The sequence below is a fragment of the Pithys albifrons genome, chromosome Z (genome assembly GCF_047495875.1).
Source record: "Pithys albifrons albifrons isolate INPA30051 chromosome Z, PitAlb_v1, whole genome shotgun sequence".
NCBI classification, from domain to species: domain Eukaryota; kingdom Metazoa; phylum Chordata; class Aves; order Passeriformes; family Thamnophilidae; genus Pithys; species Pithys albifrons.
In genome coordinates this window covers 74361350-74375898 of record NC_092497.1, presented here as the reverse complement: position 1 = coordinate 74375898, position 14549 = coordinate 74361350, and positions in this window count along the sequence as shown.

Below are 14549 nucleotides of genomic sequence, written 5' to 3'. Positions count from 1 at the left end.
GCAAGGCAAAAGAGACCCAGCAAGGCAAAAGAGAGAGCATAGCAATAAAATGTTTCTACTTCCCTGAAACTAAAACAAAATACAATGTAACGGTGGCAGAAGCAAGGCCCAGAACAGCAGGGCAGCAGCAGCACGTCCTACCTCCACTGCAGACATGATGGAACTGAGTGAACCCTTCTTACTCCTGTATTCATATCTCAGGTTTGCATCATCTGGTATGAAATATTACTTTGGTTGCTTAAGTCAGGTGATGCTTCTCTCCTAATCTATGTAGATTCTCTGAGCCTGCTAATTTGAGGACTAGCTAAAACTACCACACTGCTCCAGTTATTTATTTGGATGAAAGAGTTTCTATTTCGGTTCAATCTTCTTGAAATATTTAATGAAATAGTTCACTGCAGGGAGTGGGGAGGGGGTAAATAGTAACTATGTTCCTATGACCTGGTGATAATAAAAATTAAAATATTTGCTTGTCTATCTTCCTGTTTATATAAAGGTATACCAATTTTACATCTTGGGACAGAAATGAAAAGACTCAAAGTAGAGTAATATTGCTGTTCTTTATGGAAATATCTTATTCTCTACACTGTTAGCATTCTTAGATGAGTGCAGTAAGACTGAATCAAGATTAAGACTCTTGTAAAAATATATGTATTTATTTAATTTTATACACTCTAAATGATTTCTTTAAACTCCTTTAGCAGATATTCCATGGGATCTCAAAAATATTGAGGACAAGCCAGAAGCAAACTACTGACATAGAAAATGAGTGCATCTGTTGGCAATGTATAACCAGGAATGCAGAAGATATTAAATAATTTCTAAAAAACTAGCAAAAACTGGTGAAATTCAGGGACGGAAGAAGCATAATGCAGTAGAAATGCAAGAGAAAGTTACTCATGAGGCTTAGAAGAAGTAAGTGTTGGGTCAATATTTCTTTTCTGCCTTCAATAAAAATAGGAGATTTACATGTCATACTGAAATTATTTTAAGGTACGTTTGAGTTTTGAGTTTCTTAATAATGTTTGTTTTAAAACTTGAAAAATCCTAAGAAGGTTAAGCAGTGAGAATGCTACAACATATAAAAAGTTAAACATTGTAATAGTAAGTGCCTGAATTGTGGAATTGGACAAGGTGACCTCATGTACATCAGTATCCATTTTTATAGAAATCATGGTGCAGTGGGAAACATTTAGAATTTGTAGATAGGGAAGACTAGTGGAGCAAAGCTGTACAAGCCCATTGAAATTGTTAGGCAGATGATTTGCCAACTAAGAACTTGATTTTCTTAGCAGTTTGTAGTAGCAACAATTATTTAGTGTTCTATAAAACCTGTACATCAAAAAATCAAAGATGGGTTTCTCAAAGACATACAGGTGTTCTGCTTTTTCTTCCCATGTGTGCACTATCAGCTTAATAATTCAAGGTTTTATTTGTTTATCATTGATAATGATTCAGAACAAATGTCTAGGAATATTGATATGGAATATAAAGGGTAAAGAACAAGACCTTCTGCATAAATAATGAAATGGCTGAAGTGTTTCAGAAAGAGGCCTATCAGTAATGTATTTTGTTTCAGTGGTCACTGGATTAAAAATGAAAAGAGCAACCAGCAAAAAGATGGCAACTAAGCAATCAAAAGTCACAAGTAGATACCTAAGTAAACATAAGAAATACATTGTATGTTCCCTTACTATTCTTCCAATTATCCAATATTATACTTTATATAAATTGTCTTGTTAAAAATCTAACACTCAGTCAAAATAGGTGATCATCATGGCTAGGCTTTGTGAACAAAGATTTGGGAAGGGCACTACCCACGCTTGCTGCAAGCGTGCTGGTGGCTAAAAAGGCTGATGCGAGATAGGCAAGTCCAGTTGCAAAAGGCACAGCAGAAAGTCTGTAATGGGCTGAGGAATAGACTTCTGTGTGATGTTTGAATTGGCTCCACAGTGTGATGGAAGAGGGGAAAAAAAGAAAGTTCTTACAAAATCAATGCAATCACAAAATACAATAATCCCTTTATTAAAGGGATTAAAATTTGTATAACCAACAGACCACAAAATGTAACCCATAAATGAAGACTCATCTTCCTGTTGGGGTTGTTTCTTGTTCAGACATTTAGGAATCTATCCTCACCCCATTGATCTTCAAAAACATTGTAAATGGACTGGAACAAAGTACGGAACCATTTCTTGTAAAATGTGCAGATAATACAAAAACTGGTAGAGAGAGAAGTAACAACAATCATAGATCACTTATAAAACAGGTTGATCTGATTCATGTAGTGAAATTGGCTTATTTGATCAACATGAGGCTGAACATTGTCAAATGCAAGGTCATGAAATGGACAAAGAAAAAGCATAGACTGTGATTAATAGACGAGAGGTAGTGTCATACATTGCATTATGTTGGAATAACTTAACATAAATAATCAAATAAAAATGAGCTTTTTAGTTTATACTTCTATGAAAGAATCTTAAGATGTATAGACAACTACCATAGAAGGTATGGCCATAATATGGAGTCTTCACTGTGCATAATGAATAATACTGGCAACTCTGCTTCAAAAGTGAACATTAAGACATTGGGAAGGATTTTAGAAAGAGACATAAAAACTTTTCAAAATAGAAACCTTGTCTATTGAAAAAGAGCTAGAACACTCCATGTACTAACATTTGTATGTAAAAGTTTAATTCTTCATTATTGTCAGCATGTCCACACACAAAAGATCCAATTTCTTACAGTGAATGTCCATGTATTTTTTCAGGAGAAGCCATGTAGGGTGTGAACATTAGAGTCCTTATAAATCTGTCGCAGAGCTTCCATATTCGGGGAGCCGGGTTCCTGGGCTTCGGCGTCCTCGTCTATCCATCTCTTGTAGTATTTTTGCCAGAGTATAAACCCTGGGTCTCCTCCGACAGCCATGGAATCCTAATTATTGAATAGCAAAATCAGGGAAATTCATAATGGCAAATCTTTAAATTCAATTATTATTTCGAAATTCAGTTATTTTTGTTTTATTAGTGTCCTAGTTCAGCAGAAGGGACCAATTAACACTGGGTGTGGGGTGATCAAAGCTGTGTATTCTACCCCCTCTATTCATTCCCCAAGGACAATGGGCCATTAGCAGCAGCTGCCCAGGGAGCCATTATCAGCTTCACACCCAGCCCAGGGGGGCGGAGCTGCTAAGGGGCCATAAACAGTTCAATACGCCCTGGCTCCCAGAGTTAATCACCCATTGTGTGAGTCCCCGCCCAGGGGGAGGGACTGGGTGCTCCCTGAGGGTACATAAGTGGTGGGTAAGAAGACCGCAGGACCTTCTCGTCGGATCCGGAGGAGCAGCAGGACCTTGACAGGAGGAGATCCCCGCTCTCGCCCAGACCACAGCCCTCACCTGCACCAACAGGTTTTTCATTTCCTTTTGCTCTGGACTTGGGGGAGCCACAGGGGTCTCAGCACAAGGGCAAACAAACCCCCTTGGGTTTGTGCCCCAGGACACTGGGTTATACTGCCAAAATGCTAAGCTATGTGAAAGGAAGATGCTCTGGCAGTCCCAGAGATGTGCAGGTCACAGCAACCTGCTGGGCCCTGGCCACTGCCTACTGCACACTGCTTGGTGTGGTACAGCATCATCAGGAGGAGGAAAAAAGGAGCAAATCCACAGGCATCATGTCCACCCAAACCACGTCTGAGCCAGAGAGGAAAAGAGATACATCAACCAGCACCATGTCCACTCAAACCATGGCTGAGCCAGAGAGGAAAAGAGATACATCAACCAGCACCATGTTCACTCAAACCATGGCTGAGCCAGAGAGGAAAAGAGATACATCAACAAGCACCATGTTCACTCAAACCACGGCTGAGCCAGAGAGAAAGGGAAACAAATCAATCAGCACCATGTCCACACAAACCATGGAGGAGCCGGAAGGACAACAGAAATCGATAGCAGTTGTCCCTGTCCAGAAAAGAAAATCAAAGACCAAATCAGTTCGTATAGTGAATGACGAGGAAGAGTCAGGACCTTCACCTCAAGCAGAAGAAATGGAGCCAGAAATAATCACCCGATCCCTATCCCTGGGAGAGCTGTGTGAGCTCTGGAGAGAGTTCACACGACAGGCAAATGAGTCCATCTTGACCTGGCTGCTTCGAATGTGGGATGCTGCACAGAAACCTTGGGTAAATTCCCTGTTTCCTGTGAGCTGTGGTCCATGCATTGGTTGTTAATAGACTTCACTACAGGGATCTGACTTTGCCCATATGTTGTATGAGATATGTAGATGACTTGATTTTATGACTCCAGAACCAAGCAATTAAAGGGAAAAAATAGGAGGACAAATATTTCTTTGACAGTCTTCCTTTGTGAATCTGGACCTCCATGTTTCAATGTAATGTGTACACTCCAGATAAGAAACTAATCTTTCTCTTCTCTGTGTCAGGGCCAAAAGAAACTAAACAGGACTCCCAGGTTACATTTGCTTACCATAAACTAAACATAGAAATGAAATATCTTTATTAAAATGGTAATTACCACATCATTCTGCCTGCTTAGAAGTCATCTTAACATTAATAACTTGATTAATAAATATGTAATGGTGAAGAAAAAGTATCTGTATAAATAAAATAGCAGAATACAAATAACCATAAGTTACAGTCTGGAAATTAAAAAATGAAATTATAGAGAGCACACTCCGTGAAACATAGTCAGTAAATTTGCTTTGCCACTACTATTATCAAGATAATGCAACAAACAGATGATTTTATATAATTTTGTTAGCCAATTTTAACAGGCTTGGCTACAATTGTTAACTTATTTTTGTATTTCATTTTTACTGTGCTTGCTGTAGCCCATTTGCACAATAAAAGCTCAAATCTGCGCACAAGTACAGCTGTTGAGATGCTATCAGCAGAGAAGCATATTGCCCCAATTCAAAGACTCTATCTTTCTGCCGTCCCCCCACCCTCCCACCCCAAAAAAATATTTCCACTTCATTCATGTCTTCGCTGTTCACAGAAAATGTTGAAAGCCACCAGCTACAACACTAAGAGCCTAGAATCAAAATTGCATGGAAACATATGCATTCCACAATGCTATTAGGCAAGAAGATGCACCAGTTAGCTGAATTAGTAGGTCCTATTAGAATTTTAAGTCTAAATATGAAGCAAGGGAAAAGTATCCTTCTTTTTGAATGAGTATTAAACCTGCATCATTTACATGTGAAGTTAAGCACAGTACACTCTCTGAAATACATGAGTTATGGAAGAAAGAACACCACCGTGTGACTCATGACAGCAGGTCTTCTGCAGCTTCAATTGAATTATGTGCAACATATGCTGTATTCTGTGGAAAGATTTCATTTTATCAACATTGGTACCCAATTAGGACTCAGTTGAGAGTCTATTTAGTAATATCCACCAAAAGTCGTTATTAACTTCAGTTGTCCTATGATCATAATTCTTATTCATAGAAATAGAATCTATAAAAATAAAGTATCCCGTAATAGCTATTACAAGAGCAAGCCCCTAGAAAACGGTCTTTGATTTCATTAGAGCTTATTACTGGAAGAAAGTTTCAGAGAATTTGTGCTCAAGAAACAGAGCTGCCTAACCCAGAAAACAGGGAGGAGTTATTCATGTTGTCATAACTTGCAGTACTTCAGATATTTTTGTAATTTTTACTAGAGTCTTAAAGAAATAAAAACCTGAAGAAGTTGGTGTGTATACATCTATTTGTATCTATGTGTTTTTGCATAAATAGAACTTCCTTTGACTGGTTCAGCCTAAAAATCAAAACAAAAAAATATTGACATCATGAAGGGTACAGTAGTCTTGCCTTCTTACTGAGCTTCATGTTTGTTTGTTTGGGTTATTTCTTGTTTTATTTCAGTAGAAATCTTCTGTTAAATTTTAGCTGTAAAGAATGAGCAAAATGGTTTCATTTTTTTTGTATCTGTGTTTTGTTGAAAGTTAAATAGAAAACAAGGTGTCGACTGATTTTATTCATACATAGAATAGACTTACAAACCTCCTTAGAGCACAGTTAGGGTGCTATTTGCTGGTTCTTTGCCACTAACACTATCTACCAGTTATTTCAATAATAATTTCCACTAGCCAATAAAAGGCTGTAAATATTTAACTTGCAGAAGTCTTGGAACTCCTCCATATGTTAATGAAATGTTGCTCCCCTTCCCCCCACCCTCCTCCCCGCTCCGAAGAAGTGAAAAAAAAAGAAAATCTGATATTGTCTGTATTAATATTGCATTTCCTGGGCATATGACCCTAATGTGTTTTATTTGGCACAATTCTGGAAGAATAGCAACCTTCTTCCTTTTACTTTGAAAATCTAACAAGAATGACAGCAAGGCTAATGTTACAGGCTGTCCTAGTTCAGCAGGAGGGACCAGCTAACCCTGTGTGGGGGTGATCAAAGCTGTGTATTCTACCCCCTCTATTCATTCCCCAAGGTCAATGGGCCATTAGCAGCAGCTGCCCAGGGAGCCATTATCACTTCACACCCAGCCTGAGGGGGGCGGAGCTGCTAATGGGCCATCAACAGCTCAACACCCCCTGGCTCCCAGAGTTAATCACCCATTGTGTGAGTCCCCACCCAGGGGGAGGGACTGAGAGCTCCCTGAGGGTACATAAGGGGTGGGTAAGAAGACCTCGGGAACTTCTTGTCGGATCCAGAGCAGCAGCAGGACCTTGACAGGAGGAGATCCCCGCTCTCGCCCAGACCACAGCCCTTGCCTGCACCAACAGGTTTTTCTTTTCCTTTTGCTCTGCACTTGGGGGAACCACAGGGGTCTCAGCACAAGGGCAAACAAACCCCCTTGGGTTTTGTGCCCCAGGACACTGGGTTATACTGCTGAGGTTTTGTGAGTTGAAAGCAATTTCCCTTGTGTGTCACTGTTGTTATTGTAATATTATTATTAAATTTTAGGTCTGACTTATAATCTCTCTCGTGGTGAGTTCATTTCCCCTGCTGGTTCACCTTTAAACCAGCACACAGGCTGATGAAATGTGCAACTCCATTGTTTCATATCAAAAGAAAGAAAATGCATTAAGGGGGAACTAAGTCTTGTGGTTCTTAAAAGTGAAACTTCAGTAGAAATAATTAGAAAACAGGTAAAGAGGGAAAGAGTGTTTAATGTAACGAGAAAATTAACTGCAAAACAGCTTGTCAAATACCCACAGGAACAACAATATTGCATTTGTCAAAGCCACAGATCTGTTGTTTCTGTGCTCAAGACAAGTTTGAATGATGTTAAAAATAACACTGTGGAATAAAAAAATAAGTCTGTGGGGGTTTTCAGATGTTTTCCAGAAAATGGTAACAAAATTGACACACAGTTTGGCTATGAGAGCCTTTATAGTTGCACATATCTCCAGGCTGTTGGTCTGACTGGCAGGCTGAAAGGCAGTCAGGTATGATCAGAAATTATGAAAAGCAAAATCAGAGATGGGAGATGATTGAGAGATAGGCAACATTTTAAAAAGATGTGAGCCCCATTCTACCCTTAGCTATATTTGTATAACTCCGGGATATGCAGGCAGTCTCATAATTCTTGAATTATTCTAGTATTTAATGTTTTAATTTAACATTCCCATTTGCTTCTCTTCATCGTTCTCAGAATATTTTTCTACCGATAAAGGTGAATAGCAGCCTAAAGCTCCACATTTGCTATGCAGTTGCCAAAAGCAAACCACTGCTTAGTGAATTTTCTTTGCTAACCCAAAGGGTAGGAATATTTCTATTGATTTCAAAAAGTTATCCTGTCTCTTCAACACGTGTCTGGAATGCCAGCAAACCTTAGTTTGATCATTCTTTCTTCTTAAATATGAAATACAAATTAAATAAAATCCTAAAAAAAAAAAAAAGAAAAAATATCCAAGCCGCACAAAACATGCAGTGGCTTTCAGCATATAGAAGAATTTTTGTAAATGCCTCTGTGGTAGTTTTAGTTAGGCCTAGATATAGGCCTTAATTTTAGTAGGTCCTGACAATGTTACGTAGATTAGGAGAGACAGGTGTCACCTGACTTAAGCAACCAAAGAAATATTTCATACCAGATGACACAAACTGAGATATAAATAAAGTAAAAAGTGTTGTCTTAGTTTGAGAGTAACCAAACTGTTTACCAAACCCAGAGGAGAGGATTCCTCCTCAAAAACCACGTCAATCCTTATTAAATTTAAGAAAAGGAACTTTAATTAGAAAATGGACATAAGAAGGATAACTGTTCTTGATTACTATATATAAAACCAAGACAAAATCAAACAAATACCTGGTACCCGCAAAGAGAAGAAAAAAAAATAGAAAACAAAACCCTTTAGGTGAAACTGAGTTCCCGTCTCTCTGGCTTATCTGGTGCAAGAATATTTGCAGACAGCAGGGATCGCTGCTGCACCTCAGCTGGCACCGAGGTGGTTCAATTCTCCTCCAGTAAGACGAAGACAAAAGGCAGTCGGCAGCCACTCACCCTCCACTGAATCACTCATGTGGAGAGACGAAGGCCAAAGAAGTCGGCAGGCATTGCAGTCTCTCTCTTGCAGATGGAAAGCTCTTCTCCTCTCTCTGGTGGGCAGCACAGAGCCACAGAGCCTCGCCGTGCCCGCCTGCCCACACAGCTGGCCCGGACTGCTAGGCTGGCTCCCAGGGCTGAGCCACAGGCAGCAGGCCTGGAGAAATCTTGCACTGGCTCCTCGTCTCCCAAGGAAGGAAGGTGGACAGGCACGAGCTGCCCCTCTTTGGGATCACAGAGGCTGAGCGAGGGTCATGGATAGCCAAAAAAAAAGAAGAAAGAACCAGGGCAACTGTCAGCCCCTTCACCAGTTCAGTGAAAAAGTGACCATTTTCTTCTCCTTCCCGCCCCCAGCCCTCACTCACAGCAATCAACTCAGAATTCAAAGTGGTTGGGCTGCTCCTTTGTTAATGGGGATTGGGCTTTTAGCTTTGAGTTCTGTAGTGGGAGGGAGAGAATTTTGTTAACATTCAAAACTACAAAAAGTGTTCAGTCAGTTCCCATCACAGTCGAGGTTGAGGCAAGACATGCAGCTGCTGTCTTGCTGAAGTGAGCCTGGGCTGCTGCCCACTGCTACTTCACGTTTTATTTAAATTCAAAGAAGCGAACAATTCCATTGTCATTTCTCGCTGTTTCTTGCTGGGTGTCTTTTGGGGTGCTTTATAGATCTGGAGTGATAGGATCTATTTTCAGTGAGACGTAGAAGATTGTTGTTATATCTAACTTGTGTAAGTGTGTGTGTTATATTGTAGTTTTATTTTAATTTTCTCTTTTCTGTATAAATATATATAACTTGTTTAAGTTTAAATCTTGGAGGGTTTTTTTCCTCTCTTTTCTCAGCAGGGATGGGGACAGAGACTCACTCTATAATGGGCAGTTGGCATTTTGCCAGCTCAACCCAAGACAGATAAAATGGTGCCATGGTTAGGATTCAAACCAAAGACCAGTAGACCTTGGCAAGTGTCCCAAGAGCTTGGCAGGCTTCCTGGGAGCTTTATTATATAAACATACCTTGCTATCTGTCTGTTTTAGTACCTCCAGAATAAAAAATATAAACAATGATTTCTCACTGCTGGAGGCTTTTGTTAACCCTTCTTTTGACTGTTTTTCTGAGTTCAGACACCTTTCCGGTGTCAAGACCCCAAGAATATGAGTACAGCCCAAGAGACTCGTTTGTCTCTCCTGCCCTACCTCAGTGAAGATTAAGTCCCAGGTGTGAGTCATGTGGTGAACTGTGGTCCTTCTTACATGACCAGGTGGAAGATATGAAGAAGTGGCATAGTGCACCTAGTTCTAAGTTTGAAGCCTGAATATGAGTATTAAAACAGAAGAAAGTTAGTAAAAAAGCTGCCCACATAGTTGAAGCAGAGACCTCAGAAAAGAACCAATAACAGCAATAAGACTCCAGCCAAGAAGAGGAGGAAGACAATCGAGACTATTGAACATTGCTGAACAAGGGAGGTGGCCAAGGCTTTAGCTCTACACTGACTTGTGGATGATAGCCAGTGCCCTACGAGGATGGCTAGACTGATGGAAGAAGATTAATTAGAAGTGTAGAGAAGCCCATGTGGGCTGTTGATGTGTAACAAGACATAGCCATTTGAGTAGAATCTGTGGAGGTTCATCATGCGGGTGCTTATGTGCCCAAAGGCCAAGCTAATGAGGAATATCACACCCGGGTTAGCATAAAGGAGAGTTGTTCCTGGCTCAAGACATGCAGCTGCTGTCTTGCTGAAGTGAGCCTGGGCTGCTGCCCACTGCTCCTTCACATTTGGTCTGAGTTCAAAGAAGCAAACATTTCATTGTTATTTCTGTCTATTTCTTGCTGGGTGTTTTTGGTGTGGTTTATAGATCTGGAGTGATAGGATCTGGTTTTGGTGAGACGTAGATTGTTGTTGTATCTAATTTGTGTAAGTGTGTGTGTTATATTGTAATTTTCTTTTAATTTTCTCTTTTCTATATATAATTTTATATATATATATAAATATATATAGAACTAGTTTAAATCTTAGAGGGTTTTTTCCTCCCTATTTTCAACAGGTGAGGAGGAAGAGTCTGACTCTATAATGGGCAGTTGACATTTTGCCAGCTCAACCCAAGACAGCCTCTAAAAAGAAAAAATATCAGAGGAACAAAAAATAACTTAAATAATTTGACTTATGTAAGTGTTATATAAACATGAAGAAGAGCACAGATATATTGTTACCAGTGAAAAACAATAATTTGGTGGGTCTTTTTGTTGAAAGGGACATTGTACTGCACAGTATCTACACTGCAAATAGTATTTCCTTTCTCTTCTACTACACCAGAAAGAAGTTAATGTAGCACAGCTTGCCCTGGTAGGCCTGAATAATTGTTTCAAGGCAAGGTTTTGGAAAGCTTGGTCTAATAGGTACTACAATTGAACTCCGTCAGAGAGCAGCTAGATGCATTATTGATTATGCACATGCTTCAGAGTCTTGCAGTTTGTACCTCAGCACTCACACTAAGCAATAAACCTAGAAAATTGTTAACACATCTGTTTAAACCAGCTAAGCAGGAATCATTTATTCTCACAATTAAAGCAAATATGATCATGAGGTTACCACAATGAAGGATATTTATTTACTTCAGTACTTTAAGGCTTCTATTAAACAATGCGTTCTCAAGATGTACTTTAGCTTCCACACCTTAGATTATATCAGGTTTTTTTTTTAATTTTGAATTAATGTGTGGATAATTTGAAAAAAATTCATTGGTTAAAGGAATTGAGTATGCTATTAGGAGCCTTTGATCTGGGAAAGCTTCTAGTCTAGCTGGTGTTAATGTAGCTATTATACAAAATAAAGAGTCTGTATCTCCACATAACCAGCATTTATCTCACTTTTATTAGGATTTTCCTTTATGACTACTGAAATGCCTTCCCTTTGTATTTAGCTTATTAGGGAATAAGCTCCTCACCCCAAATTCCTTCATCCTACTGAGGTATTTCAATAATTTCAACTTTTTAAGGAGGTACATTTGGGATGAATTCTCTCAGTCTGGGGAATTAATGAATTAATGTTGTTGTTTTGGTCGTTGTTTGGTTTGGTTTGACTTTTTCTTTTTTAAATTTTTATTTGAACTTTCTGAAAAGTACCCTGAAACTGTTCTCAGTTTCTGTTGTTTTCCACGTCACAGACCATTATCTTTTGATGCATCACATTTAGCCTTGATTTTATAGCCATTACTTGACCCTGCAAAGTGTGCAGTATCCCTTGAGAACAATAGGAGCAGGACATGAGGAATTCAGGATCTGAGGATTTCCAATGAGATGATGGGACATAAATTCAAGGAGTTTATTTGGCTGTGGAACAGATAGTAGAACTAAAAACTAGAACAACGATTTCGCAAAGCTGTGAGGTTACCCTCCCTTTTCATCTAATGTTAAAATCTACAGGCAGCTGATTATTATTTATTTGCTCCAAGGGCTAGTATTTTATTATCTATACCACAGATGAAGTCTGAAGTTCACCACATTTTCAAAATGGAATCAAATTTACACCTTCAAAATTGAAATGTCTTAAATGGGTCAATTCTTTTAGACCTGTTCCTTTACATAAAATATTTTCAACTGTTTCCCAGATGTGTTCTTAATTCCCTTCTTCCTAGTATTACACAGGCTGTACCCAAAACTCCAAGTGCTTTTTGTTCCTATTTATCAAAAAAGTCAGAAAAAAAATGAGTAACGGGATTCCAGGGAAATGTGCTGGCCTGTCACTTAAAAGAGGTCTGTAAAGAAGACAGATCACAGATATAGCTTACATACATCCTACCACAACTGAGGAAACAGAGAAGTGTACAGGGAGGAAATTAATATGATTTTGTGTTAGAAATTAAAAAACTAAAAGTTAAGCTTTCTGAATATATTTCTACAAAGTGAAGGTGTTAGCTGTGCTTTGTTCACTATGGGTTGAGTTCTAGCTCCCTTTTGTCAGAGCTACAGATAGCACCCAAAGATCTCTAATGTTGGCAGGTTCACAGGAACAGGAAAGAGAATGTGTTTGAAGGGACAAAACAGTGATAAAAAACCTAGAGCATGACAGAAACAAGTCTCCTGTAATGACTGTGTTTGTATTCAAGACACCCTCTTTGATGGAACTTTAACAGAAAGTGATACAATTCAGGACATTTAAACCCTTTGATCATATTTTGCTCTAGTCTTGAAATGAAGTTTTTCAAGACTGGGTGAGAATTTGATAAAATTACAATATTGTTGGTGAATATAACAAAAAAAAAGCTTTGCCTGAGGCCAGAAGTCAATTCAACCATTTGAGGACTAGGAACAGCAACATTATGTCTGTTACCAGAGACTACGTAGTCTTTTAAAAGTTTGTTAACATTAATTAAGTTTGCCTATGTGTTTGTGATATTTAAATACTGAGTTCCCATGTGTAAGTACTAGCTGAGGCAAAAAGGAGGTGAAGGGTTTGACTTTCAAAGGCATGAAGCAGCCTAAGACCTAAGACACAGGTTGTCTTTTGCTATGAGTTTGACAAGTGCCTAATTACTTTTAAAGCCTTTGAGACTCTAAGAAAGCTTTGGAAAATCCCATTTGGTACCATAGGTACTTAGATATTTTTGAAAATCTGGCTATCTGTGGCCTGCCTAGTGAGGTATCAAGTCAGAGGTAGTCAGACTGGGCTAAGTGTGTCTCAGAGCAGCTGCTCTGATAACATTCCCTAGCATGCCTAGAGATAAACTATACTTTTTCAAAGGCTGATATTGGCCTGAATTGTGCCACAGAGAGTAGTAGCTCAGTTAGGCCCAGTGTAGCTACCCATAGGGTTCATCTACATGATAACTTAGACCACATTTTAACTTCAAGAAATTCTTGAAGCATCTGATGTTAAAAAAAGTCTCAAAGCCTGCCTGTCTAACATGTTCACTGAAATGACATACTATGGGGTGACATTGTGTGTGTGTTCTCTTAAGGTCTGAGGTGATTGATGAATGCATCCTTAAGGACCAGACAGGCACCTGTAGAATGTCGTCGCCTTGTAACCAGTAGAATCTCTCTATGTATGTTAGGTGAACTACTGACCAATAGTGTACTGGCATGTTATATGTAGGAGGAGATAAAAGCGAAGCTGTTACTAAAAATACAGTCCTCCATCTTCAGTGAGCCTTCTGATCATGCTGCAGCCTGAGTGTCTCTGCCTCCTCGACTGCCGCTAAGATAATTTACATTACCCCAGAAAAGGGTTACCCCAATACAGTCATACAGTAATCCTGACCTAGGTCTGGGCTATGAGTATATTTCTCTGAGTGAATTAGTGGGCCATCATTTGTTACAGGCCATGAAGAGAACAGCTGCCCACAGAACTCTTTTCAGTTCCTCTATATCACATTGACCATGCTCTGCAGCCTTTGCAAAGCACTGCCATTGTCATATACTCAAACCCATTGAATCTTTTGTCTGAGATTCTGTTATACTAAAATATGTTTTGTGTAATTCCACATATTTGATCTCTTCTCTCAAATTCCATCAAAGATGGACTATCATGAATACCTTAGTGCTGCATTGCAGTCCTTGATCCACAGTTTGCAAAGCCAGTCTACAGACAAGTAGTTCTATCCCAGACACTTGCATCATGTGGGCAGGGTAGCACAGTTACTCTGTAGGGTGCAAATATCCTCAATATAATGAAGACTTCTATGATAAAGCCAGAAATTGAGTTCCCAAATATTCTTTTCAGTGATTTGTGTTTCAGGAAAAAAACAAAAACAAAAAACCCCAACCAACCAACTAACCAAAACCCAGATAAAAACAAGAAAAGAAAACAAAAAATGAAAAAAAGAAAAAACAAACCACCAACAAATGACACAAAAATTCCAAACACTGTTCAACTCTGCATAAAAGAAGACACTGAACAGCTCTTAAATAACATTTTAGTAGAGCTTTTGGACAACATTTAATACACTCTGTGCAATCCATCTGGAATCTGTTTGGTATGCCCCCAAATCATCCTGATAACAAGCTCATAAAAATTTGTTGTTATCAGACTA